The sequence below is a fragment of the Equus asinus genome, chromosome 8, assembly GCF_041296235.1.
Source record: "Equus asinus isolate D_3611 breed Donkey chromosome 8, EquAss-T2T_v2, whole genome shotgun sequence".
NCBI lineage: Eukaryota > Metazoa > Chordata > Mammalia > Perissodactyla > Equidae > Equus > Equus asinus.
Window position 1 is genome coordinate 74640777 of NC_091797.1, and position 25321 is coordinate 74666097.

At 62.5% G+C, this 25321-nt stretch overlaps 1 protein-coding gene across 40 annotated transcripts in view; it reads left to right on the plus strand.

Annotated features, from left to right (window-relative positions):
- NCOR2 (nuclear receptor corepressor 2) overlaps positions 1–25321 on the plus strand; it is a 206694-nt gene that overhangs the window by 11992 nt on the left and 169381 nt on the right. For 39 of the 40 annotated variants that reach the window (XM_070515883.1, XM_070515866.1, XM_070515882.1 and 36 more), the window contains exon 2: positions 15471–15517. The exons of the other annotated variant lie outside the window; for it this stretch is intronic. The gene's annotated coding sequence lies outside the window, so the exon portion shown is untranslated. The remainder of the gene's footprint in view (positions 1–15470; positions 15518–25321) is intronic. 40 annotated transcript variants of the gene reach the window in all.

Consider the following 25321-nt stretch of genomic DNA (forward strand, 5'->3'; position numbering starts at 1 on the left):
AGATGTATAGGTTTCGACATGGTGGCTTCCCTGTTATGGATCTTAACGGAGTGTGGGGAGTACAACAGGGCGATTTGTGACTGGTCCGAGAAAAACAAAAACCGTTGCCCAAGAATATTGATTGATGAATTGCTTGTTGTCATCCTAGGGAGGGAGGTCTCTAGTGAGAGGCCGTAGGGCTCTGCCTGATTCACATTTCCGTCAAAGGCTAGAGTCAGCACCCCCAAGGGCGTGTATTCACCATACAGGTGACACAGCTGGGCCGGCCCACTCATGCTCTGTAGGAGTGGAGACTAAGCCACGTGGACCCCAATAATTGCCTTTCGGAGTTCAGGGTTTGTGGGGTGGGCCGTAGGAGCAGTTCCCTAGAGGCCCAGAGCTTTTTGGAGCCTGTTGTAGGCAGGATAATGGTCTCCCCCAAAGACGCCTGTGTTCTAAGCCCCGGGAGCCGTGAATATATTGTTACACGGCAAAGGGGAATGAAGGTTTGCAGATGGAATCAAGGCCGCTCGTCAGCTGACCTTGAGACGGGGTCGTTGTCCTGGACGATCCTGGTGGGCAAAGTAATCACAAGGGTCTTTGTGAGGAGGGAGTGGGAGGTCTAACCAGAAATTTGAAGATGGTGGGCTGGGGGCTTTGAGGATGGAGGAAGGGGCCAGGGGCCAAGGGATGCGGGCAGCGTCTCGAAGCTGAAAAAGACGGGAGCATCTCTCCCCAGAGCTTCCGGAAGGAGTTTGGTCCCACCGGCCCCTTGCTTTCAGCCCTGTCATGTCATCGCAGACGCCTGGCTTCCAGAAGGAGAAGATAAGGAATCTGTGCTGTTCTGAGCCACCCCATCCTGGTCATTCCTGATGGTGGGGACAGAAACTCGTGCGGAGCCCACATCCTCCCAAGAGCCAGCAGCCGGAGCGACACGCTCGTTGAGATGCTGGTGTGTCCCTGCCCTGGTGACCTTGGAGTCAGGTGGCTGCTCGGTGTCTTGGCCTTGACCTGGGGTTGTGGTGAGCGGCCTGCAGACTGTGAAGGGCTGTGCTGGAGAAAAAACGAAGTGCAAAGGGAACGTCCAGAAGCAGAGAGACGGCCGTTCGGAGGCTTTGCTGAGAGGACGGGGCGACGTGAGGTGGGGATGGTTTTCTTGCTCTGCGTCTTCCTAATTCCTTCGATTCCAGTGGGGCTGCCTGGCCCAGGGAAGGGCCAGAAAGAAAATATGTCCCCAGCTTGTCCCCCTCCCGTGACGAGCCTCGGTGGATTGTCCCATGCGGCCCTGAGCCCAAGAGGCAGGTGCTCCAGACGCTCGGAGCGGGCGCACAGCCCGCTTCCTTCCAGCGTTAGTGGAAAGAGGAAGACGATGGCCCATGCCAAGGCCCCGGCCGCGCCCAGAAACCTGAAGCCTGCAGTTGACGAAACTCCATCCTTCGGGGTCAGCTGCTCCCGCCTGCCTGCGAGGAGGCCCCGCCACCCGGCCCCGGGGACCTGCCCTCCTGGACGGCCTTAGCGGGGCCAGGGGCAGAGGGGAGCAGGTGGGCGGGCCCCAGCCCGCCTCGGTCCCGCGGGCCAGGCCTGGCGCCGCCAGCTCAGGAGGCTGCCTTTTATTAAAACCAAGTCAGGGTGACTTTCAGGTCCCCGAATCCTGTTCCTGGCGGCGGCCGTGCCTCAGCTGGACTCGTGCCCTCCCGATCCAGGTCTTCATCGTCCCCAGGCCTCTGCGGGGACCCCCGCACGCCGGGCCGGCCCCCTCCGCTGGAAGGTGGTGCGGATGTGTTTGCGCGCCCTGCTCTGCGGTCTGCTGTCAGCCAGCGTCGGGAGCTGCCGGCTTTGCGGGTCAGAAGGGGTCGAATGGCGACAGCTTTTGTATAACTCACCCCAGTGATTTCCTCTCCCCGTTTAGACAGGCCGCAGACCCGGGTGGCTACGAGCCGCGATTCTGATAGCTTGGGTTCCCGTCCCCCCCACCGTGGCCCCTTACCAGCCGGGAGGCGTCAGGCATCTCAGCTTGCCATGCCTCAGTTTCTCTGATATGTAAAACATGAAGGTTAGAATGGTAATATACAAGGTGTTTAGACCTGTGTAGCTATCATTATTTTTAAATTTTTATTTATTTATTTATTTTTGGTGAGGAAGATTGGCCCTGAGCTAACATCTGTGCCAATCCTCCTCTTTTTGCTGGGGAAGACTGGCCCTGAGCTAACATCTGTGCCCTTCTTCCTCTGTTTTATGTGTGGGACGCCACCTCAGCATGGCTCCATGAGTGCTGCCATGTCTGCGCCCAGGATCCGAACTGGTGAAACAGAGCATGAGAGCTTAACCACTTGGCCACGGGGCCGGCCCCTCGATTAATTTTTTTAATTATGATTTTGTGATGTGTTGGCGCTGTTAGATCTAGTTGACGCATTTTAGCTTCTGCGTGGATGATATTTTGTCACGGGGACTCATGGCATGTGACTGGTGTGTTTCCTGGAGATGTCACCCGGTCGTTGGCAGCGTGTGGGTTCTTCTCCGAGCGCCTCTGGGGGCTCCCGCGCTGTCCCTTGTCCTCGGCGGTTTCCCGGGAGGGGCTTGTCGCAGAAGGCGCTGCAGGGGGCCGCCCTAGCGGACCGGCTCCGTGCAGGGCGTGGGATCCCCCGGCCAGGCCCTCGGGGTGGGGGCTGTGGTTTGCCAGCTGCCTTACGAGGAAGACTTTTGGTTTTTAGAAGCAGAACAGACGTGTTCTCTGTAAATGGGAAATTAAGAAACAAAAAGCCTGCCCATAAAGAAATACGACCACGTTCCCACCGCCCAGGAGAGCCCGTCGTCATCTCTGTGTTCCAGGGTTTGATGAAAAGAGCCGGCTCCGGCCTCTGCTGCCTGGAAGGGACGCGGCGAGGGGCGGAGAGCTGTGCGTGTCTGCAGCCCTGGCCCGCTGAGCGGCCTCCTCTGGGACGGGTGGGGGTCCTGCTGCCTCTGGCTGGGGCTTTGAGTCAGGGGACCTGGGCTCGAGTGCCCCCTCTGTCCTGCAGCAGCTGTGTGACACGGGGCACAAAGCCTCACCCCTCGGAGCCACTGTGACCTCGTCTGTGTGAAGGGTTGTTGTGCAGCCTGCACGTAGTAGGCGCTCAGTTGATGCTTAAGGGAGTGCACTTCAGCTGGGTTTCTCAGCCTGGGCGCTGCTGACCTTTGGGGCCGGATTATTTTGGTTGGGTGCCCTGTGTACAGTAGGATGTTTAGCAGCATCCTGCTCTCTACCCACTAGGTGCCAGTGACCCCCCCACCCCTGCATTGTGACAACCGGAAAAGACCTCGCCCAGTGTCCCCCAAGGGGCACAGTCGCCCACCACCCCGCCTTGGTACCCCTCTGGTGGCTGGCGGGGTCCCAGTGGGCTGTCTGGAGGGCACGGAGAAGCGTTCTTTGGAGCCTGTGCCGCGTGTGGACTTTGTTCCGTAGGTTCCTGCTGCGCCAGGAGCTGTCCTGGGTGCCGGGACGCAGCTGGGAGCAGGGCAGGCCTGTGCCCCCTCCCCGCACAGCGGGCCCTGCCCACCTGCCCTGGCTTGGCATCGGGATGTGGTGGTGACTTAAGGCTCGTTCTGCCTCAGTTTCCCCCTCTGAAATGGCGCAAGGGTTGTCGTGAGGGTTGCAGGTGACCCTGTGAGGGTCTTTTGCCTTGGGCTGACTGTGGCCTTTCCGGGCCTCAGTTTCCCTGTCTGGAAAATGGGAAAGTGCTTCCCTCCTGGTTGCCGTGGGGATTAAGTGAGTCACTTCGTCCGGACGTGTGCGCAGTAGGTGCTTTGTGACGGTGAGCAGATGATGTGTGCACGACTCTGAAGGCCGCTGCGCGCATCTGCCCTGGGGTCACCGCAGCTGGCCGGGCGGGAGGCCCACGAACCCCCGCCTCCGCCCCGTGCCTGGCCTGGCTGTGTGGTCTCCACCAGTTGGGGCTCAGCCGCCATCCCCCCCCCCCCCCCACCGACCCTGGGGAGCCGGCTCGGGGCAGATCCCTAAGGCGATTAAGTAGGTTCATTTGATCCTGGATGTGAACTTGAATGGGCGGCTTACCTCCTGGAGACGAAAGCCGGCGGGCGCTGGGCCACCTGGCCCAGGCAGGAGTGCGGGATTTTGTCCTCCACCCCTGCCAAGCTGGGGCCTGCGCCGGGGGCTTTTGCCTGCCCGCCTCCAGCCCCTTCGGCCGCCTGCCCGACTGAGGGCTGTGTGCCTTCTGTGTGCATCCCGCGGTGGCAGGCACAGGCCGCCTTAGTTCATTTGATCCTCTCAATCTCCTGAGCGAGCAGCCCCCATCACTTTCCCCCTGTTACAGGCAAGCAGCTCAGCTCAGAGAGGTCAGCTAACTTCCCCAGCACCACACAGCATCCTGACAACCCTGACAGTAATTACAGCATATACTTGGAAAATCTCCTTTACTCTTTGGCATTGAAATTCCTCCTTGATACGGTCCTGACTTTGCCCAGAATTAGCAACAACAACAGCAATCAGTGTAACGCCCCAACTAGGAAGGGAGACGAGGAGCTGCTGGCTTGCGCTCAGAGTCAGTAAGTGCAGGTTCGAGACGAGTGACATCAGAAGCGTTTCGATGCTGAAAAGACATGAAAGTCCCATTAAAAAAACCCGCGTTTGGATCTGTTCCGGCAGGTTGTTTAGCGGCCGGGTTGTTTGAAACTTGTGTGAGGAGGGTGACTTGTCCCCCGGCTGAGCGCCAGTCACGGGACAGCCCCAAACATCCCTGCACATTTCTGAGACGCTCCGGGGTGGGGACACTGCCAGGGACCCCCCTCTGCTCTCACAGCACACACCGCCGGCAGTGACAGTGTGCTCGTCCCGACGGGCTGGGACCGCTGCGGTTGAGATGCTTTCTGCAATAATGACAACAACGTGCTGCAGGAGACGACCACTGTGGTTGAAACCCTCTCCCTTTCCGTATCAATAATAGTAACAAAAGCAATAACGTCAGAGCAGGCGCTGGGATCCCCCCAGCCCCCTCTGCTTGGACGACTGCAGTAGCCTCCTCCTGGGCCCTGAGTCCACCCTTGTCCCTGCCGCCTGTTCCCCGTGCTGCAGCCAGAGGGACCCTGTCGGAAGGAGAGTGGACTCCTCAGCTCCTGTCCCGTACCCTCCGCCCTCTTCCTCCAGGACTGAAGCCGGAGGCCTGAGGCCCTGGGGAGCCACCCTACGCTCGCTTCTGCTTTGCTGCAGCCACACACCTGCCCACCCCCGGGCCTTTGCACTTGCTGTTCCCGCCCCTGGAATGTTGTTCCCTAGAGATCAGAGTGACTCAGTCACTTCTGCGTCATTGCCTCCCCACATCAGGTCACTTCTAGGGGTGCAGGTGCTGGGTCTGTCTCATCTGCTTCGGGGCCCTGGTGCCTGGAATGGGGTCAGGACGTGGCAGGGGCGAGGCCAGCTGGTGTCGATGCCTGAATGCGTCCCTGACCTGGAGCAGGCGGGTGGGTGCTGGACGCGGGGTCCTTGTTCCTCAAGTGGCTGATGCCCTGTCTGGAACTGGCCAGACCAGTGGGCAGTGGTCCCCACCCCAGTGCTGTTTCCTGCCCAGGGAGAGGCTGTGGGGGGCCCAGTGGGTGCGGTCGGCGGGCCACGTCCCAACCTGGGGGAGATGCCACTGTCGTCTGGTGGGTCCAGGCCAGAGACGCTGTAAATGCCCCACGGTGTGCAGAGCGGCCCCACAGCCAGGAAGGATGTGGCCCAGCGTGGGCAGGGCGAGGTCCAGAGCCCACATGGGCCTTCGGTGTCTGGGCTGCACCTGGCGGGCCGGCGAGGGCAAGGCAGACCCTGGTTCCCTTTTCCTGCTGTGAGGCCCAGAGCGTGCGCCGGGCAGGGTCTCCAGGCCTCCCAGGCTTGCTTGTCCTTGCTGTCACCAGTCTCCCTTGGGGATGTGTCCCATGCCTGTCAGGATCCCACAGTCTGACCGCCACGACCCCCGTTCCCCAGGGCTGAGAGACAGTTGGAAGCTCTGAGAATTGCAGGTGTCAGGTGGCAAGTCCCCCTGAGGGTCCCCTCCCGTGCTGTTTATAGATGGGGAGGCCGAGGCCCAGAGAGGGTGAGGAGCTGGCCCAGGATCACACTGCACAGCAGGGCCTGGACACCAGAGGCCTGACAGTTGAGCAGGGAAGTTCCCTCAGCAGGGGACATCAGCTCTGGGGCTCCCACGGTCCCCTCCTTCTGTTAGCTGGCTCCTCCCACTGGCCAGATTCCACATCATCACAGTCGTGATGATTATTTACTTGCTGGTTTGACAGATATTTTACTATTTCGTGTTTGTGTGTATGTATATACTTTGTCACATTGCATTTCTGTATTACTTATAACATTATTTATATTTACTTTTCTTATTTAAAAAAAGCATAATTGGCTTATCCTCCCAATAGAATACTATTCGGCCCTAAAAAGGAACAAAGTGCTGATCCATGTTAGAATGTGGATGAAGACGATGCTGAGGGAAAGGAGCCCGGCGCCAAAGGCCGCAGGTGTGAGATTCCGCTGATGTGAAACGTCCAGAACAGGCAAAGCCACAGAGACAGGAAGATAGCAGTTTCCAGGGGCTGGGGGAGGGGGTGTAGGGGAGACCGCTGGTGGGTCCGGGTCCCTTTGGGGTGATGGAAATGTTTTGAAACGAGACAGAGGTGGTGTTTTCACAACATCGTGAAGGAAGTTAATGGCCCTGAACTGTTCACTTTCTATGGTTAAGCTTACGTTGTGTGAATTTCACTTCAATAAAAAGACAGTTTGGGAACTGAAAAAGGTAAGTATTGAGCTCTTACTGTCTGCTAGGCCCTCTGTATGCATCTGCTCACTGAGTCTCTAAGGCCGCCCTGTGAGATGAGAGTTTCCATTTCACAGGTGAGGAAGTGGCTCAGAGATGTTAAGCAACATGCCCAGGGTCACACAGCTGGAAAGCAGTGGAACCGGGAAACTCGAACTGGAGTCTCCAGCCAGATCCTGAGGTCACCACAGGGCAGCCTGCCAGGCAGCTGTAGAAGCCTGTGCCCCAGTGGGGCCCTCCTGTGTGCCTCTCCAGCAACGCGCGGCCCCAGGGGCACTGCTGTGCTGGGCTGCTGGGCCCTCAGGGGCCCCTGGTTGTGCGAATCCAGGGGTGATCCGTTCATCTGGTGTGCACGGAGCGTTGCTCACCCACCGGTGGAGAGGGACCCCCGGCACAGGGGCTGTCCCGCGGCCCTGTCCCCGCCCCCTCGTGGCCGCAGAAGCAGGAACTTGCCAGCGCAGCTGTGAATCAGCGCGCCTCACTCGGGGAGCGGGGCCCCCGGGCTCTTTTCAGTTTCCGCTGAGTTTTCTCGCTCTGACTCAGTGTCACCCGGGCCGCCCCGGGGACCTGGGCTTCTGAGCACCTGCAGGCGGGGTGCTGCTCACGTGGGACGTCGGAAAGCGCCGCGGGGCCTGGGTGCACGGCCTGCGCCTGGGCTTCCGCCTCGGGCTCCCGGGAGCTGCAGGCGCGCCCGGGGGGTTTCCTGGCGTCTCTCCACCCGTCGGCGACGCGAGGGGCAGCACGTGGCCGGGGCGTGCGCGGGGATTTGGGGCGGACGGAGGGACGCGCAGGGGCCCGTGCCCCGTCCCTCTCCGGGTCCCGTCCGTGTCTGGGCGTCCCCCGGGCCCGCGCTCCGTGTGCGATCACCCCGCGGCTCAGGGCCTGGGGCTGGGGTCCCAGGTGCGAGGGACGTTGACGGTCGTCCGAGCAGGGTGGGGGCTGGGAGCCCGGACCTGGAGCTTGGACCGAGCGCCTGCTGTGTGCCGGCGCGTATTGCACACCGAGTAGTTCCTGGCATCACCCCTCCTTTACCGATGGGGAAACCGAGGCTCAGGGCAGCGAGGCCGCTCCCTCGGGCTTTGCAGAAAGGCGCAGCTGGATGTGACCGGGCGCCTGCGCTCAGCCACCCCGGTCCTCCGCTCCACTCCATGGCAGAAGGAGCAGCCTCAGAGAAGTAGAGCGATGGCGGTGGGGTCACCCGCCCGGCGCGTGGTGCCCCTGGGATCCGATCCGGGTCGCAGGCCACTCGGGGCTGCTGGGACTCTGCATGGGCTCCCGTCTGTGCCGTGGGCACCCCCGGAGGGTGGTCTGGTCCCTCCTGGTGCGCAGGTCACCGATGCGGGGCGCGCCCCCGGCCTGCGCGGGGCGGGGGTGGTCTTGGGAGAGTCGAGCTTGCGAGTGGGGAGCACGCAGAGGGAGGCCGTGGGGGCGAGGGGTCGAGGGGGTGCTGGAGGAAGTGTGCAGGGGTCCCGGTCTCTGTCTCAGGACTGGTCAGCGGGAATCCCCCCTCCCCCCCGGGGGCCGGACTCGCTGGAAGATCCCCTGGACCCCTGGTGACAAATCTCTTTCACCCTCTCTTGACCCGACAATTAATTGCTTCTGGCGATCGATCGATCGATGGCTCCAGGGCACCCGGGCTCTCCCAGGCAGCCCCCCGCCCCGCCCAGCAGACACCGATGGCGCAGACCCTGCTCCTGGGCCGGGGAGCCGGGGGCAGAGGCGGGAAGGGTCTGCCGCGGTTTCCCTCCTGGGGGACCCCCTGGATCCCGGCCAGGCCTCCCCCAGGGGAGCCAGCCGAGCAGCTAACGCTGGGGGCGCTTGCTCTGTGTGCCTACATGCAGAGCCTGAATTCTCTTTACGGCGAGCGGTCCCGTCGGCTCCCACCCCCGAGGGGCTCCCCGGCGGAGGTGATGCGTGTGGTTAGAGCTGCCGCCCCATGCAAATCGCAGCTGTGGGAACCGGGCCGCTTTCTCCGGCTCCGCCTCGCTGCCCCCATCTGTGAAATGGGCCCAGTCCCGGTGGCCCGTGCGTGGGGCGCTGGTAAAACTGAGCCAGGGAAAGGGCTTTGGGCGGCGCCTGGCGCAGGAACCCCCTGGGAGCGGGGCTCCAGGGCCCGGCGGTGTCGCGCGGTGGCGGACAGACAGGTGGACGCACAGATGCTGCTCGGTGCGGCCCCCTCCGCAGGCCTCGGAGCGAAGCCCCACCCTCACGGCCTGGGCCTGGGCTGGCGGGAAGCCCGGTGCCCAGCGCGCCGCCCCCTCCTCCCGCAGCGCGCGGTCGATAGCCCGGCTCCTTCCTGGCGTCTAATTGCTCCTGTGGCCGCCATCTCCGCAGATGGCCCCGCGCCTCGGAGCGCGGAGACGGGCGGGGTGGGAGGCTTCTGAGAAGCGTGTCCGCGTTGAATTTGGGGTGGAGAGTGGAGGATGGGGCGGCCGAGGGCGGGCGCCTGGGTTTTCTCCCCGTCCTCGTTGGCCGTGTTATCTCCAGCACGTTGCTGAACGTGTTTGGGCCTCAGTTTCCCCACCTGTGAGGTGGTGCCGGGATCGTGCCCACTGGCAGGGCAGTGAGATGGTCCAGGGCCTGGTGGCAGTGAGTGCATGTGGGAGGGGCTGTAATTGTGGTGACCCCAGCCGTCTGCGGAGCCCAGAGGGACTTGGGGGCTGGGGGTGCTCGTGGGCAGGGGTCAGGCTGGCTCCCCAGCTCTCCCTGACCGTGTGCCCTCCTGGGCTGGACCCGGGGCCCCCTTGAGTGTGCTGTGTCCCCCACCATTGGATGGCTGTGCCTCCTTGTTTGAGCCCCTTTGGATGGGGCTGTGTGTCCCTCCTTGCATGAGCCTGGGCCCCTTCTGTTGGTCACAGCCCCCTGTCGCCTTTTAGTCCTAGCCCAGGCCCTGTCCGCTCACTCGCAGCCCTGGGGTCCCTGTGGGGCAGTGGGGGAGGGATGGGGAGGAGAGAGGCCCCCTCCTGCGCCCCCACCCCGAGCGGTCCAGTGGGCACAGTCCGTGGGCGGGACTCAGGGAGCAGGGTGAACCCCAGGTGACGGCCTCTGCAGCTTCAAGGAGAGCCGTAGGGGCCGGCCGCCCCAGCTGTCACTTGCGAAGGAACATGAAATATCCTGGTGGCTTCTAAATGGAAGGGCTGTGGAGTGTGCCTGCCTCACACTCCTGCTGTCTGGGCTGCTCACTGCCACAGTCATGGATGGCCACACCTGGCCCCTGGGGACAGGAGAGGCTCCTTGATCCCCTGGTGTGAAAAGATGTGCCAGGCAGACCCCGGTGGCTCTGGGAGTGGCGTTGGGTCCTCCCCCGCCCTCCTAATGCCTCAGGGCTGTGGCCTGCCCCAGCTTTGGGTGCCTGGGTCACACCGTGCCTGAAGTCCCCAGAGTCCAACCTGCAGGGACTGCTTCTGGAGGTCATGCCCGCCCCTTGGGGGCCAGTGCCTGGATCTGTGGGGTCCCTGGGGTCCAGCTTAGGGACTCTGCAGAACACGCCCCGTGGCTCACTCTGTGGCCCAGCACAGTTCACATTGCTGGGCGTTGTGGCTGTGCAGAGGCTAACGTGGGGGTCACTTTCCTTTCCTCAGAGTGGCGGGTGGCATAGCAGCCCCTCAGGCCCTGGGGGGTTTTCTAGAACTTGCCCTGTGCCCACTGAGTGGTTCGAGGTGGGCAGGTGGGGGCTGCTGCGCCGAGGTCCTGGGCTGGAGTGGCAGAGCCGGCAGGCGCCGGGGGCCCAGCCCGCCGAGACGGCCCTGGTGCAGCTGGTGGTGCTGTGGGTTCGTCGTGGCTTCTGCTCCCTCCGGGGGCCCAGCGTCCGGCCTCTGCACTGACCGGGGAGAGGATCGCGGGGCGCCTGCCCACTGCGGGGGCCGCCGAGGTGGGTGGCAGCCGGGCCGTGTGGTCCCTCTCAGAGCCTCCATCTGACCTTGGGGAGACGGGCGGGGTGGGGGCTCCGGAGGCCGCGGGGAGGACTAACGCGTCCCTGCTGTCTGGCTCGGCGTCTGACTAGCCCAGGAGGAGCCTCGAGCAGCCCCCCGTGCAGGGTTGGCCTCCGGTCCTGACCTCTCCTCTCACGACCCTACGACCCTGGGGCAATGACTCAGCCTCCTGCCTCAGTTTCTTCATCTGTAAAGTGGGGGTAGTAGGGAGCCTACCTAAGGGTGGTTGGAGGTAAGGAAGTAAGTGAGGGCTCGGCCCCGGGCCAGCTCTGAGCGGCTGAATGCTAGTTATGGCCACTATTATTATTGCTGTTGTTGGCTTTGTGACTGCAGCCACGTTGGAAATTGCTGAGTGTGAGGGAGTGAGGGCTGCCTGGAGGAGAGGACTGTGGGAGGTGCATGGGGGCTTGTCTGGGGGAGGGATTGGGTGAAAGACTGCAGGTCCAGCCTCCCCTGCTGCCTGCTGCAGTCCTGGCCCCACTGTGCGCCCGTGTGTACTCACTGCGTGCTGCCACTGGCTTGGGTCTGCTGTGAGCTGGCCGGGCCCACTGTGTGCCAGGCCCTCTCAGCTCTACTGTCAGCTGCACCCCACGGCGTTGGCCTCCTGTGGGCCTGGCCCTCCTCTGTTCCCAGCCTCCTTAGCTCTGAGCCTCACCCTGCTGGTCCCGCTGTGAATCTGGCTTTGGGCCAGGCCTCGAGGCCCCACTGAGGGATGAGGCAGGCCCTTTCCTGAAGGGCTCAGGGTCTGCTGGGCAGGCAGAGCTTTTGGAGGGGGGTGGCAGTGAGGGCCAGGGCATGCCTGGATTGTCAAGAAAGGCTTATTCATGGGGGGAGGGGGGAGGGTGTGACGGAGCTGGGCTTTGAGGGATGTGTAGGAGCTCTCTGAAGAGACAGCTTGCTGGTGGATGTACCAGGGCAAATTGTATCGGATGTACCAGGCCCATCCGATACGGGCCTCAGTCTGCTTGGCTGTGAAATGAGCACATTTGGGAGGAATTTGCTGGGGTCCCTGGGGGGAGTCAGAAAAGGATTTGAGTTTCAGCCCTTTTTCATTTGCTTCCATCCAGCTGAGACACTTGGGACAGGTGACCATACCATGCCTCAGTTTCCCGGTTGTTCTTGGAGCGTTGTACCAGGCGCTGTTCTGAGGGGCTGTTGTGTATTAACACATTTGATCGTCACAGCAACCCTCTGAGGGGACATCGTCCCCACCACTCAGTTTACAGGTGGCGACACAGAGGCACGGGGAGATGAAGGGGCTGGGCGCCGTGCAGAAGTGCGGAGCCGGGGCTGGAACCCGCTGACTCTGTTGCCGCCTGCCCGTCGTCTGCGGGCGTTGAGTGCTCCATCCACACTGTTCTCCTTCTCCGACGAAGACGTGCCTGCGGGGCCGTGGAGGGAGCGGCTGAGGCTGGAGGCCAGGAGGGAGCATTGTGCAGTAGCGCCTTGAGGGGCCTGCAGGGTCAAGGACTTGCCCCCCGGGCGGCTGCGGCAGGGCATGGTGGCAAAGGCCCGGAGGTGCTGGGGTGTGCTTGCCCCGGCTTGAGGCTGGAGCCCTGGATTCTGATCTTAGAAGAGACTCTGTGCAGAGGAGGCCTGGGCGAGGCTTGGGGAGGAGGTAGCCGCCTCTGTGGAGCCCTCAGGGATTGCCCCGCCTCGCTCCTGTCCTGGGTTCTGTGTTAGAACAGAGGGCGCCTGCCCTCCTGTGCCCCTGCCCTGGAAATAACCCCCCAGCCCCGGCCCCTCCAGCCCTGCCGGCTCTTCCAGTTTAGCTGGTTCCCACCGCCAGGCCTTCCTCCTGGAGCGCCCTACCTCCTAGTCTCTGTGGCCTGGGCTCCAGGCACCTCCTGAGGGCCCTCCTCCTCCTGCCTGTCCCCCATGTCATGTTCCCTCTGGCTTATGTCTGGCACTGTGAGCACTGTGCTTTGAAGTTATCGCGCTCATTTATTCATGCCCCCGTGGGGCGTTTGGATGTGGTGTGTGTGTCCGTGTCCCCCCATGGCCCTCGGCTCTGGCAAGCCTGTCGACTGGCAGAAGGGTGATGGTGTCCCCGTAGAAGCTGGACAGCTGCCTCTGGGTTTGAATCCTGGCTGGCTCTGCCCTCCTGCAGCTGTGTGGCCTTGGGCTAATGGCTTCTGGTCTCTGAGCTGGGTGGATGGACATGTCTGGCTGGGGTGATCTGGGCATGCTTGGTGGAGGAGAAGGCTGTGCTGGTGCTGGGAGGGCAGAGAGGAGGGTGAGGGAGGGAGGTGGACTGGATGGGGCTTGTTTGGGGCCTGGTGAGGGGCTGGTGCCTGGAGCGGGCGGGTCTCAGCCTGGGGCCCTGGGGGCCACTGGAGTGCTGGAGCCCGGGTGCGGTGGGCTGGGGCTTGGGGCTGGTCCTCGCTCCTGTCTCTGCTTCGCTGGGAAACAGTCTGCTCAGCCCGGGGAGAGGAGGATGGGGCTGGAATTCAGCCGCTGTGCTCGGACAGGACAGGCCCATGGGTGCCCGCTGGGGCGCTGGAGGAGGGGCGCTGGTTTCCCGGCCAGCCTTTCTGGGCTGAGTGAGCGAGCATGGGAGCCTGTGGGCATGGGTCTAGCGTGCGTGGCAGCCTCCAGGCGTGGATGCGGGCGTGTGGGAGCCTGCGGGCAGGGATGCGGGCATGTGGGAGCGGGTGCCGTGTATCCATTTGGGGAAGGCAGGAGGGGCTGGCTGGGGTTGGAAGAAGATAAGGTCTGATCTGGCGGCTGTCGCTCCGAGGTGGCTCCTGCGGAGGGTGCCCCCCGGGCCTGACCCTGCCTAGGCTCTCTGTGGGACCTGCTGCAGGGGACGGCCCTGGAGGCTTCAGGAGGGGGGCTGGGCGGCCTGGAGGGACCCGGCCTCCCGGTCCCCAGCCTCTCGCAGGGCTTCTCTGGAGCTGCGGCCGATGGCGGGACCAAGTGCCACACCTGGGGGCATCAGAGTGGAAAAAACCCCCAAAGAACAGAAAAAGGGGCAGGAATTGTCCTGCAGGAGCCGCCTGCAGCTGCCCCTCTTAGGGGTCAGAAGGGGCCTGCCGGAGGGCCGGGCTCTTGGAGCTTAGCAGTCTCCCCGGGGTGGGGTGGCAGTAGTGGAGCGCTGGCTGTGTGCGCACTGGCTCTGCGCACACTTTACTCCCGCGTCCTGTGAGGCCAGCATTTGATCATTGTGCCGGTTTGGGAGATGAGGACCCTGAGGTTCAGAAAGGTGGAGCTGCTTGTCCCAGGATGCACAGCCAGGAAGGGCAGAGCCCAGATTTGAACCCAGGGAGCCAGGGGTCCAGAACCCGAGCACACAGGCAGCTGCCTCCGCCTCTGGCCCTGGGCGAGCGGCCCGGGGTGGAGGAGGGGTCCCTGCAGGCCCACCGAAGACCGAGATGCTTGGGAATGAGCGGGCCCATCTTCCGGATGGGAGACCGAGCTCAGAGAGGGCTGGCGGCTTGCGCAAGCCCAGGCCGTCAGTGGGAGAGCTGGGGCCATGCCGCATTTTGGACCCTCTGCCTGCTGTGTGCTTTTTTTACTTGTTCTTTTTCGTGCGGAGGCAGACACAGTAGGGGGTGAGCAAACACTTGGGCTCAGAGTAGAGAGTAATTCACTATAAAGGGGACGCCTGTGGCCTCCTCCTTCTCCCCAGAGGGCGTCGGCGTCGTTCCCTTCGTGGGAACCCCCTTGTGTTCTGTTCTGACCACCTCGGTGACCTCTCCGTGTGCCCAGGGGGTTGTGCCCTTCCCAGAATAGTGCAGCGGGACCCTGGCGGCTGAAGCCCTGGCGAGGGGCTCGTGCTGAGCGTAGGAGGCGGATGTCCCTCCGTGGGGCTGCGGGTGGCTGTGGTTCCTTCCGTTTCGTTGTGGAGAGTGTCCCGTGGGCCGTCCCCTGGTTTATCCCTGAGCCCGTGGACGGAGAGAGGGGCTGTCTTCAGTGTTCTCGTGGTGAATCGAGCAGTATGAACATTCGTGTGCGAACCTCTGGTGGACTTTTGGGTTAGATACCGAGGAGTGGCCTTGCGGGGTCATACGGCTGCCCGCTGTGTCTCTAACTTTGTAAGAAACTGCTCACCTGTTTTCCAAAGTACTTGCTCCGTTTTGCATCCACCAGTGACGTCTGAGGGTTCCACCGACCTGCGTCCTCGCGGACACTTGGTGTTGTCTGCCTGCCGTAGCTGTCCTGTGGGGGTGTGGTGCTGGCGCGTGGTTTTAACTTGCACTCTCCTGGTGACTGAGATCTGGAGCGCCTTTTCCTGTGCCTGTCGGCCGTCTGTGGAGCCGCCTCTGTGAGGCGTTGTCAAGCCTGTCTGCCCCTTTCTCTAGGGTCCGCCAGCTCTTTGTTTGGGGGTGAGTTTCGTGTCCTGGAGCCTAGCTTTCATTGCGTGAGTTCTTTCTCTGGGTTAGAAGTCCTCCAGTGAGGACAGTCGGCACCCCCTGGGGGTGTCCCTCACTGGCTATGGGCCCTCCAGGAAGTTAGTGGGGGATTTCCCAGGAACACTGTGATGTGGGCCCGGGCCCCTTGGTGACCTTTCAGGTGTGCGAGCTGCCTCTGTAGCCACACAGTCTGTGACTTCCTGGCTGTGGGACGGAGGGCATGAGACTCTGACTCTCTGAGCCTCAGTTTCCCCTCTGTCAGATGGGGTAGCAGTCCGTGCTTCACAGGGTTGTCGTGGGGAACACGTGGCCTGCTGTGTCCCCTGCACCAGCCTGGCGGGCACGGCAGCCTCTGCCCGAGGTTGACACACTGAGAGGCTGGATCTTTGCTAACAAGATGGTGTTTTCTCCTGCAGGTCCCCCGGAGTCTCTGAGGACACGGCGTCCCTGGAGGCCATTTCTGGTAGGTTTGTGTCTGTCCCCTCTCTCTGTCTGGGGGATTTGTGTGGCCGGGACCTTCCTTCTCACGGGCAGGGAGTCGGGAGTTGCTTGTGGATGTGGTGGGGGGCTCGGCGTGGCCGGCACCCCAGAGTTGGAAGCGGCTGGGGGAGGTTGTGGGGTCCCCCGGGGATGGGCTGCTTCTGGCCGAGCACAGTGATGTTCAGCAGATCCCCAGGGAAGGGCGGCCCCTGACTGTGGCTGTGGGACGTGGGTTTTCTCCGTCTGGGGGTTCACGGGCACATGGCTTCTGTGCTCTGAAGGCGGGCTGCAGACGCGGGGCGGGCAGTGTCTGAGGAGGGGTCCCCGGGGTGGCGTGGCCAGTGTTGGAGGAGGCCCTCGCCAGACACCTGTGTGCCACGAGGTCACCGTGCACTGCCTCTTTCCCGCTGGGCGCCCAGGCCATGACTTTATCTCCCTGTGCCTCGACTTGCCCCCTGTAAGCTGGGGACAACACCAGTGTCCCACGTAGGGCGGCTGTGACCCTTGAACGGGCCAACGTGGACCAGCGCCGGCACAGGGGGTGCTCTTGGCGTGGAGAATCACAGTGAGTGCCCTTCATGGGTCACCCCGCTGTATGGGTGTCGCAGCGGCGCTTCAGAACGGGCTGTGATCCTCATTTTATAAACGGGGAAACTGAGGCTTGGATGGGTCACCTGTCCCCAATCTCAGCTGAAGCAAAGAGCTGGGACTCGAACCCTTTGTTGACTCTCCCAGGAAAGCTGGCAAATTCCTCTCCAACGCGCTCACTTCATAGCCGAGCCGATGGCGGCTTGTTTGGGCCCACTGCCCCCTCCCCCAGAACCCCTGACGGCCGGGCATCTCCCCAGATTGCTTCTACGCGGGGGGTCTCCCCGGATCGCTCCCAGGCCGGGGGTCTCCCCAGATTGTACCTACACCAGGGGGACTGGAGACTGGGCTCGGGGCACGGGTAGGGCTGGTGTCCGGGGAGAGGGAGGGCAGTCCCGGTGTGGGTGGTGCGGTGGGCAAAGGCCTGGAGGTGGGATCTGGGTGCTAGCCTGGTGGCGCATGGCGTTCTGTGTTTGATGTTGTTCCTTAACTGAGAGGCTGGGCACAGGGCTCCCGAGCAGGGACTCCAGAGCCTGCTGCCTGAGGGCAGAGCTCCCTCTGCCATGTGTTATCTGTGCGACCTCGGGCAAGGCCCTTAGCTGCCCGGTGCCTCAGTTTCCCCATCTGTAAAATGGGGACAGAATCGAATCCCCCATAGCGTTGGCGGGGATTGTTGCTAAGTTTCAGGTGTTTTGTAGGTTTCTTAAGCAGCCGGAAGACCTTTCAGAGGAGGGAGCTGAACCTGCGGCCCCCTCTCCCTGGGTCTGGTACCCGTCCCCCGGGCCGTGGGGCCCAGTGGGGGGAGGACAGGCTGCTGACCCAGGCCTGGGGAAGGCGGTCAGGTCCCCGGAGACCCCGGTGGGCATGACGGGGGAACTCCACTCCGCTCCCCAAGAGTCTGGTGATTTGGGGGAGCTGCGGAGGACGCCTCCCGGAGGGGCTGTGTCGGGGGCGCCAGGACACAGGTGAGCGCCCAGCCCTGTCCGTGCCAGTGGAGGAAGGGGTGGTCATGGGTGTGGGCGCTGGCCTCCCCCATGCGACAGCTGGGCTCCTTCTGGGCTGTGTGACACTGGGCACCGTCGGCCCGCTGAGGCTGGAGACACGGGGCGTGGGCCGCTGGCCATCGCGAGCCCTTGGCACCTAGCAGGTGGCGAGCGCTTGTCAGTGCCCCAGCATCTCTCTTGACCTGTCGCTGACCGAGCTGCTCTTCTGAGGGTGCAGGGGTGTCAGCCGGGCCTGGCCCCCGAGGCGGGACTGAGGAGGGGCCGAGGGGTCGCCGGCAGAGCCTGACCTCAGGCTTCCACCACAGGGTTGAGATCTGGCACGTCCCGGGTCCCTGGGCTGCCAAGCGCCTCTCACTGTTCTCCCCCCATCGAGGCCACACTGGGTGCAGACAGGAACTGGGGCAGTGTCCTGGGAGGGACAGCAGGGGGGGAGGGGTCACGTGCATGACCCCATTCTGCAGAGGGGTAAACTGAGGCTGAGAGATGGGAACGGGCCTCCCTGAGCCGACAGCGCTGAGAGGTGGGGGGCGTGTTTCCGTCCTTGTCCTTGACCCCCAGCCCTTGCGTCCTGGGCTCCCGGGCGGTTCTGCAGTGAACGGGCCGCGCGTAGACCTGGGTTCAAATCCCAGGTGCTGAGATGCCTCTGTGCCTTGGTTTGCTTATCTGTCACTTATGAGGGTTGTCGAGGGCACTGTTCTGGGTGCTGGAGAGAGCTGTGTGTAGACGGACAAACATCCTTCTTGGCTGGACAGACAGTGGACAAGTCGGATATGTAGCGTGTCCTTCAGCAGGAAGTGCTGGGGCGAAGAACTGGCGGAGAGGGGCTTGGGGAGTGAGGAGGGGCTGGGGGTGGCAGTTTCAAATGAGGGGCAGGTGGGCCTCCACCAGCAAAGACCCGCAGGAGGGGAGGGAGTGTGCAGGTCTGTGCAGGAAGGGGTCCCCAGGGAGGGAACAGCCCGTGCAGAGCCCTGAAGGTGTGGGGTGGGCTCTTGGTCTGCAGAGGTCTGCGCCCATGGGTGGGGTTTCCTTGGGGCCAGCCTCGCTCCTTTGCTCCTGAGCCTCTGGGGCCCCCAGGAGGCAGGACTGTCTGCTTCCTGAGCCGGGCGGCGGCCCCACAGCGGCCGGTTCCATCCTGGAGGAGGGGAGGCGTGGGCCACACTGGTGGCGGTCCACCACGCGGCGATCCACCCAGCCGGGTTTTCCGCCTAGTGTCCTTGGTGCCTTCGGAGTTGGAGGGAAGCGGGCCTGGCCTGGGTGTTCTTTCTTCCTCCTCCCGCCCTGCTCTCGGCCTCATCAATCCCATCGCCAGCCTAATGGGAGCCTTCCTCCAGGCTGAGTTATCTGCTGTCAGGCCCGGCCTCCCGAGGACGATAAAAGGGCTTTTTGTCTGCAAGCACTTAGCTCCCTCCTCTGGGGGGCGGGAGGGGGGGGGGCGGGGCAGCTGCGGGAGGCAGACGGGCAGGGGCGGGGCCTCCCCTGCGAGGGGGCCTGATGCTGCCAGGAGGCCTGGCAGGACCCAAGTGGCTCCTCGGCCCAGAGACAAGGCCTGTCTGGGGAGGGCAGGGCAGCGGGGGGATGCTCTGAGCTCCCTCCCCAGAGACAGAGACCCCACATGGACCCCGGGCCCCGGGGCTCTTGCTTGGCAGCTGGGAGCCTTTCTGAGACCCTGGGGTGGCCTGCTGGGGCTGGAGGCGGGTGCGGGGGCAGGCATTTCTGAGAAAGGATCCCGTCAGAGGTAGAGGGGCCGCATGTGAGGGTCAGCGTGGACAACGTGGGGACGGTGTCAGAGCAGCGCAAGCCCGCCAGTGCTGGCATCGCGTCCGAGCCCGTCCCCAGCTCTGGAACCATCTCGTTATCCTCAGCATGACCCCGCTGGACAGGTGCTGTCGTTGTGCCCATTCTCCCGGTGAGGAAACTGAGGCACAGGGAGGGGCTGTGGTGTCCCCAGGGTGCCAGGGACCGAGGGAGGATTTGAACCCACGATGCCCAGCTCCTGAGTCTGCCGTGCTGGTGTAGGTCCTCGGAGGAGGTGGCGGTGTTTGGGTTTGCCCCGAAGCTGGGTGTAGGTTGGATCCGGATGTGTGGGGTTGGGGGCTTCCGGCATCCTGGGTGGGGGGGGCTGTGTGAGCCTCGGGCACAGGGGGAGCGCAGGGTTCGCCGTGCCTTGAACCCCGCCCAGCATGGTGCCCGGTGGAGGGGAGATCTCCAGTGAGGGGTCGGATGTGGTGGGGGCTGGGCTGCAGGGGGCTGGGGCGGCCGGGCCTTCTGGACCCCCGGGGAGGAGGGTCAGCGCCAGCCGCAGGCAGACAGGTGAGCAGGTGTGGGTGTGGGAGCACGCCCGCTGGCCCAGTCCGGCACAATCCGGCCCCTCTGGACCTGGCCCCCCCTGGGCAGCGGGTGCCCCGGCTTTGTCCCTGGCTGGGCGAGTCCTGGTCCCTCTATCCGGGGGGAGTGCATGGGTTCGCCGTCCTTCCAGTTTGGGATGCTCAGCCCTAGCCCGGCTTTCCCTCCTCCTCCTCCTTGCCCTCCTCCTTCCCTCCCTCCCTCCTCTCCCCCTCCTCCTCCCCTTCCCACAGCCCCCCTCCTTCTCCCCACAGGCCACCCTCAAATGACAGCAATTAATGGGGCCTCTGATGGCAGGCTGGGAGGACGAGGCTGACAGGCGAGCGTGTCTGCCTGCGGCTGGCCCTCTAATCGGGCCCGGGGGACACCCCTCCCGCCAGCTCCCGGGCGCGCTGGCTCCATCACTCCCAGGGTAGGGGGACGTCCTTGGATGGCTGCAGGTGAGCTGGCAGAGAACCGACCCCCGGTCCCCGCAGCCTCTCCCCGCTGTCCTTTCATTGTTGTCATCTTTTTTCCTTCATAAATGAGTGGGCTCTGGGGTGACCGTTGTCCTACCCAGCGAGTGTATACGTGACGGCCAGATGGCCAAGCCGTGCTTCTCACCAGGACACCCCTTCCGCCGGCCAGCTCCTGTCCGAAAAGACCTCTCAGGGGTCCTGTGCCACCCTCAGGGCCAGCCCCTCCCCCAGAGCCCTCAGCCTTCTGGCTCCACCCTCCCGGGGGGGGCCTTGTCCTGCCCTGGACAGCAGGCACCAGGGATGGGCCCCAGACAGAGCTCTGGCAGCGGGGGGCCTTCGGTGCCCCAGACCTGGAGTCTCGTCTGGCCGGTGCTTGTGGGTGTTGGGGGACAAGAATGCTGGCCAGTCCTGTCCACTCTGGGCCTGCTGCCTGCCTGTTTGTCACTTTGCAGCAACAATAATGAGGCCCCTGCTGTATGCCGAAGGCCTGCAGCTGGTGCCTTCACCCTGGTTCATTTTACTCTGTAATGACTCTCCCAGGAGCGTGCTATTTATAACCCTGCTTTTGTTGACGGGGAGCCTGACGGGCAGAGAGGCACACGATTTGCTCGAAATGACCCAGCGCAGAAGGGACACATCTGGCAGTCAACCCTGACCTGCCTTGTCCAGCACTCGTCAATCAGGGGCTCAGTTAGGAGCCAGCAGAGCTGAGCTGGAAGTGGGGAGATAGGCCCTGGGCCCGGGGTTGGAGTTGGTGGTGCTAAGATGCAGGTGTATATTTTTGTTATGGTTAAAAAATCCAGCCTCACTGAGATGTAATGAACCTGTGATCAGATGCGTTAACCAGTGTGAATATTCATAGAACCACCACCACAATCAAGATACAGAGTGTGTCCATCACCCGCAAAAGAACCCCATTCCCCCACCAGAAGCACCTGCTGTCTGCCATCTGTCTTGGAAGTTCTGGAATCTTCTGAAGTTTCATAATAAAACAGTCCCACAGGATGTACTTTGCGTGTCTGGCTTCTTTCACCCACATAAAGGTTTTGAGATTTGCCCGTGTTGTTCCTGTATCCGCAGCTCATCCCTTTTCATTGCTGAGTAATACTCCACGGTGTGAGCGTATTGCAGTCCGTTTCGCCGTTCGCGTTTGACAGACATTTAGGTTGTTAGTGGTTTGGGGCTAGGGTCGGTCGAACCAGAGGCCTCTGTGCCCCATGCTGCTTTCTCGTGCCTCGTTGCGCTGGCTGAGACCACGGGCCGGGCAGCCGGGTTTTAGGGTTAGGCAGCTGTGGGTGGCAGTGTCAACACTCCCATGCTGCAGGTGAGGAAACCGGGGCTCCAAGAGACCAGGGGACTTTTCAAGGGTCCTCTGGTGAGTGCTTTCTCCTCCTCCAGGCTGGGAAGTCCCGCCCCATTGTTGCCCTGATGGGTTTGCTGGTCCCGAGGGCAATTGGTGGCCTTCTTCCCCGAGGGTCCCCCCGCTGGAGAGGCGAGGGTGGGGGCGGTTCCTGCCGTCCAGGCCCCACTCTGTCCGTGGGCGCCGAGCGCTGCTGAGTGAGTGTCGGCCTGTGCAGCGTCACGCAGGCCTCCTGGGGGCGGGTTTTGGGGCGAGGCTGGAGCTCGGGGCTGGGGTGGGGCAGAAGAGGACCCTCTGCTCCTCCTCTGCGCCCGAGGGGTGTCAGTGAAGATGACTTTTCGGGGAAGGAGGCCCGAAAATTAAATAAGCAATCCCGTAAATAAATAAGTAATGAAGTTAGCGAGGGGCCTAATTGCATCAGGGTCGTGATTGTGGATGGATGCTGCCCGATAATTGTTCTTGTTCTCGTCTTCGGCTCCGACATGTGTCTCCTCCGTCTGATGGTCGCCCCTGCCCCCGGCCGGAGGGAGGGGTGCGGCGCTGCCCTTGGGGGCTCCCAGCCGGCCGGGGTAGAGGTGGGGATCCTCAGGTCCAGGCGGACCTGCCGTCATCCTGCAGTTGGGTTTATAAACCTGCGTGTTTTGAAATTGCTGCAGATGTCATCCCAGGGTTTACGGTAGCAATTGTGTTGCGCTTTACACGTTAGAATTCACTTGGTCTTCCAAAACCGCCCTGAAGGAGGGATTATGATCATCCCCACTTTCCAGATCAGGAAGCTGAGGAACAGAGAGGTTAAGTGGTCTGCCTGAGGTCACACAGCCACTGAGATTCGCATCCAGGCCGTCTGCCCCAGAGCCTGCATCCTTCCCGTTCTCCTGCTCCTGGCTCCTGGTTGTCCCGTGGGTCCGCTCTCGGTGCCGTCTCTGTGCTGCGTGCTGTGTTAAGACTTTACCCGTTTATTGATGACTCCCTAGCCTGGCCTTTTGAGGGAGAGGCTCGTTGAGGGTGGCTCCAGGCCTCCAGAGACTACAATGCTGAAAAGATCACGTCATCGCTTCCATGATTGCCGTAAACCCAGACTGCACCATTCCGAACCATGAAAAACGATCTCATTTCTTCTCATGACAAGGGAGCCCGTTGGCTGAAAGCAAAATGGCTTCTTCCTAGATCTGCTCTGTGTGTCTGTCTCTCTCTTTTTTTTCTTTGCTGAGGAAGATTGTTGCTGAGCTAACACCTGTGCTCATTTTCCTCTACTTTGTGTGTGGACGCCGCCACAGCATGGCTGACGAACGGTGCATAGGTCCGCGCACAGGATCCGAACCAGCAAACCCCAGGCCCCCGAAGCAGAACGTGCCGGACTTAACCACTGTGCAACCGGGCCAGCCCTGCTCTTCCTCTTTTTGCGCCTTTGATTTGCTGGCTCTGGTCCCTCCTTGTCTTGCAATAATGATTGTTGGACCCATTTTCCAGATGAGGAAACTGAGGCTCAGGGAGGTGCAGGGGCTGAAACGAGGTCACACAGCTGGTGGGTGGTGGCGCTGGCCTTCTAACCTGCTCTTTCTACCCAGTTTGGGGACAGGCCACCTTGAGTCCCTGGCTTGGAGGGGCGGCGGCTCTCCTGTGTGAGAAGTGAGGGGTTGTGGGTGCCAAAGGCTGGCTTCGTGGGTCCCTGCCATGTGGTGACCCCAGTGGCCTGGCTGGGGGGCCCGCTGTCCGTCTGTCCAGTGGGGAGAGGAGACCAGCTGGGCCACCTCATCTCGGGGAGGCGGGGGGCAGCGCTGTTCTCCCACGGCACCCATGCGGACCCCAGACCCGCAGCCGGAGTTGATGCCTGTGTCTTGGCCGTGCGGCCCCGTGCAGGGCCGTGGGGCTGAGCCCCTGGGTGCCCGGGCCTCCGCCAGGAGCAGCCCCTCTGCAGACTGTGGGGAGGGAAGCCCCGTCACTTTCGGACCCCCACCAGCCCTGCGGGGCCTTGGTGCTGGGATGCTGGCGGGGCTGCGACACTGGTGGGTGGGGCCTGCTTTCCCGGGGGGACCGCCTTCAGGCTCGGGGAGCGGGCTCCCCCCCACCCCGACTGTGGCCTGGGACGGAGAGGGAGTTGAGGACAGACTCCCATGGAGAATTGTGCGTCCACGGAGCTGCTGGGGGTGGAGCAATCCAGGGGGCTGCCTGGAAGAGGTGGAGCAAGCATGTTGAATCATAATAAACCTTCCTGGTAGGAATCAGTGTGTCTCAAGCGCTTCGGACAGGACCCAGGTGACGCCTCCGGGCCTCCGTGCCGTGTGAGTTTGCCATGCCCAGCCGCACTGTGAACGTGAACTGTAGCTTCTCCTGACTCCTGAGCATTGACTTTGTGCCAGGCTGGTTCTGCGAGGATCACGTACATTCACTCACGTTCTCGGAACAGCCCCGTGAGGCAGGTGCTGTTAGTATCGGCCCTGTTTTATTCGTGGGGAAGCTGGGGGCACAGAGAGGTTAAGTGGCTTGCTCCGGGTCACACAGCTGGCAGCTGGCAGAGCTGGGGTTGGACCCCGTGGAGCACCTGCTGTTCATTGTGGGGACTGTGCAGGCGCCACCTGCAGCCCTCCCTGAGCCTGGAGCCAGACTGGAGCTCTTGGTGGGGCTGCGCGGCCGCGGGCCAGGTCCCATGCGCCACGTAGGGCCCTCAGGCATGCGGCAGCTGCGCTGGGCTGGGCAGGACTGGGCAGGACTTGAGGGGTCTGCTTCCTGCCTCCCTGCGGCCCGCCTGTGTCCCCGCCGGGGGGAGAGGGCGGGGGATGCGCGGCACATGGATGCCAGGCCCTGCCTTGTGGATCCCACGGGCTGACGGGGAGATGGGCTGTGCGAAGACAAACACGGACCCGAAAGGCAGAGGGCGCTGGCTGTGGAGTAGCGCAGGGCCGGGACCCGGGGGCAACTCTGGTTTCAGGAGGGCCCGTTTTAGGCAGAGAAATCAAGGGGGGGTCTCTGAGGAGCTGGCGTTTGAGCTGGGACCTAGACAAGGAGAGGGGCCGATGTAAAAGGAAGAGGGGTGAGCGTTCTAGGTAGGGGGAACAGCACGTGCAAAGGCCCAGAGGCCTGGTGTCTCAGGAATGCCGAGGAGGCCTTCATGGCTGGAGAAGAGCCGGGGCCAGGAGTGGGTTTTTGGGTCTGAGGCGACTCACGTTAAAGGCAGAAATCGAGGGCAGTGGCTTTTGCTTCTCCCTTTGTCCTTTGGCTGGTTGATTAATTTACGTCTGTTGGGCACGTGGAGTGTTCTGGATATTTGTAGGCCACTGAGATCAGAGTGATGGAAAGGTCGGACATCGTCCCTGCCTTTGAGGAGTTCAGTTTCCAGAGAGAGCATGAGTTAAACAAGTGCTGTCGAGGGTGGTGAGGGTCGTGGGGACAGAGTTCAGGTCGTTGCTGGAGCCTAATAGGGTCGAATTTATGGTCAGGACAGTCTTCCTCGGACAGTTGTCTGTGGAGACTGAGACCTGAGGGTGGTTAGTTAGGACTCCTGAGTTGTGGCGGGGACACACTCGGGCTGGTTCAGGCCATGAGGAGGAATTACTGGGTGCTCATAATGGGGGAGTCCAGAGTGGGGTGAGTTCAGGCACGGCTGGATACAGGGGTTCAAACCCCGCCTTGGGGAGCTGGCTCTGTCTTGGCCCTGCTTCCTTCTCTGGGCCTTGTTCTCGGGCACTTCATGCCGCCGGCTCAGCCAGCCGAGGAGGAGGAGAGCCACCTGAAGCTGCCAGAGCGACACTCCCCCCGTCGTCCGTTTCCTGGCTAAGCGAGGCTTCCAACACTTGTTCAGCTATTTCCACAGCAGGGAGGTGGGGAAAAGGGGTCCCAAGCTCAGACACAGTCAGGGAGGGGAATGAGGCAAAAGGGATGGGTGGGGGTTGTGGCTCACGGGCACGCGGGATATTCTAATTGTTTTTCCAAGAGAAGCTGGAAGTGTGGGTTTTGTAAGCAGTGTCCTGATTTTTGAAAAACACGGCATGCCAGAAAGAGCTTCCTTGTTTCCGCAGCTGGCTGTCATCGTTTTG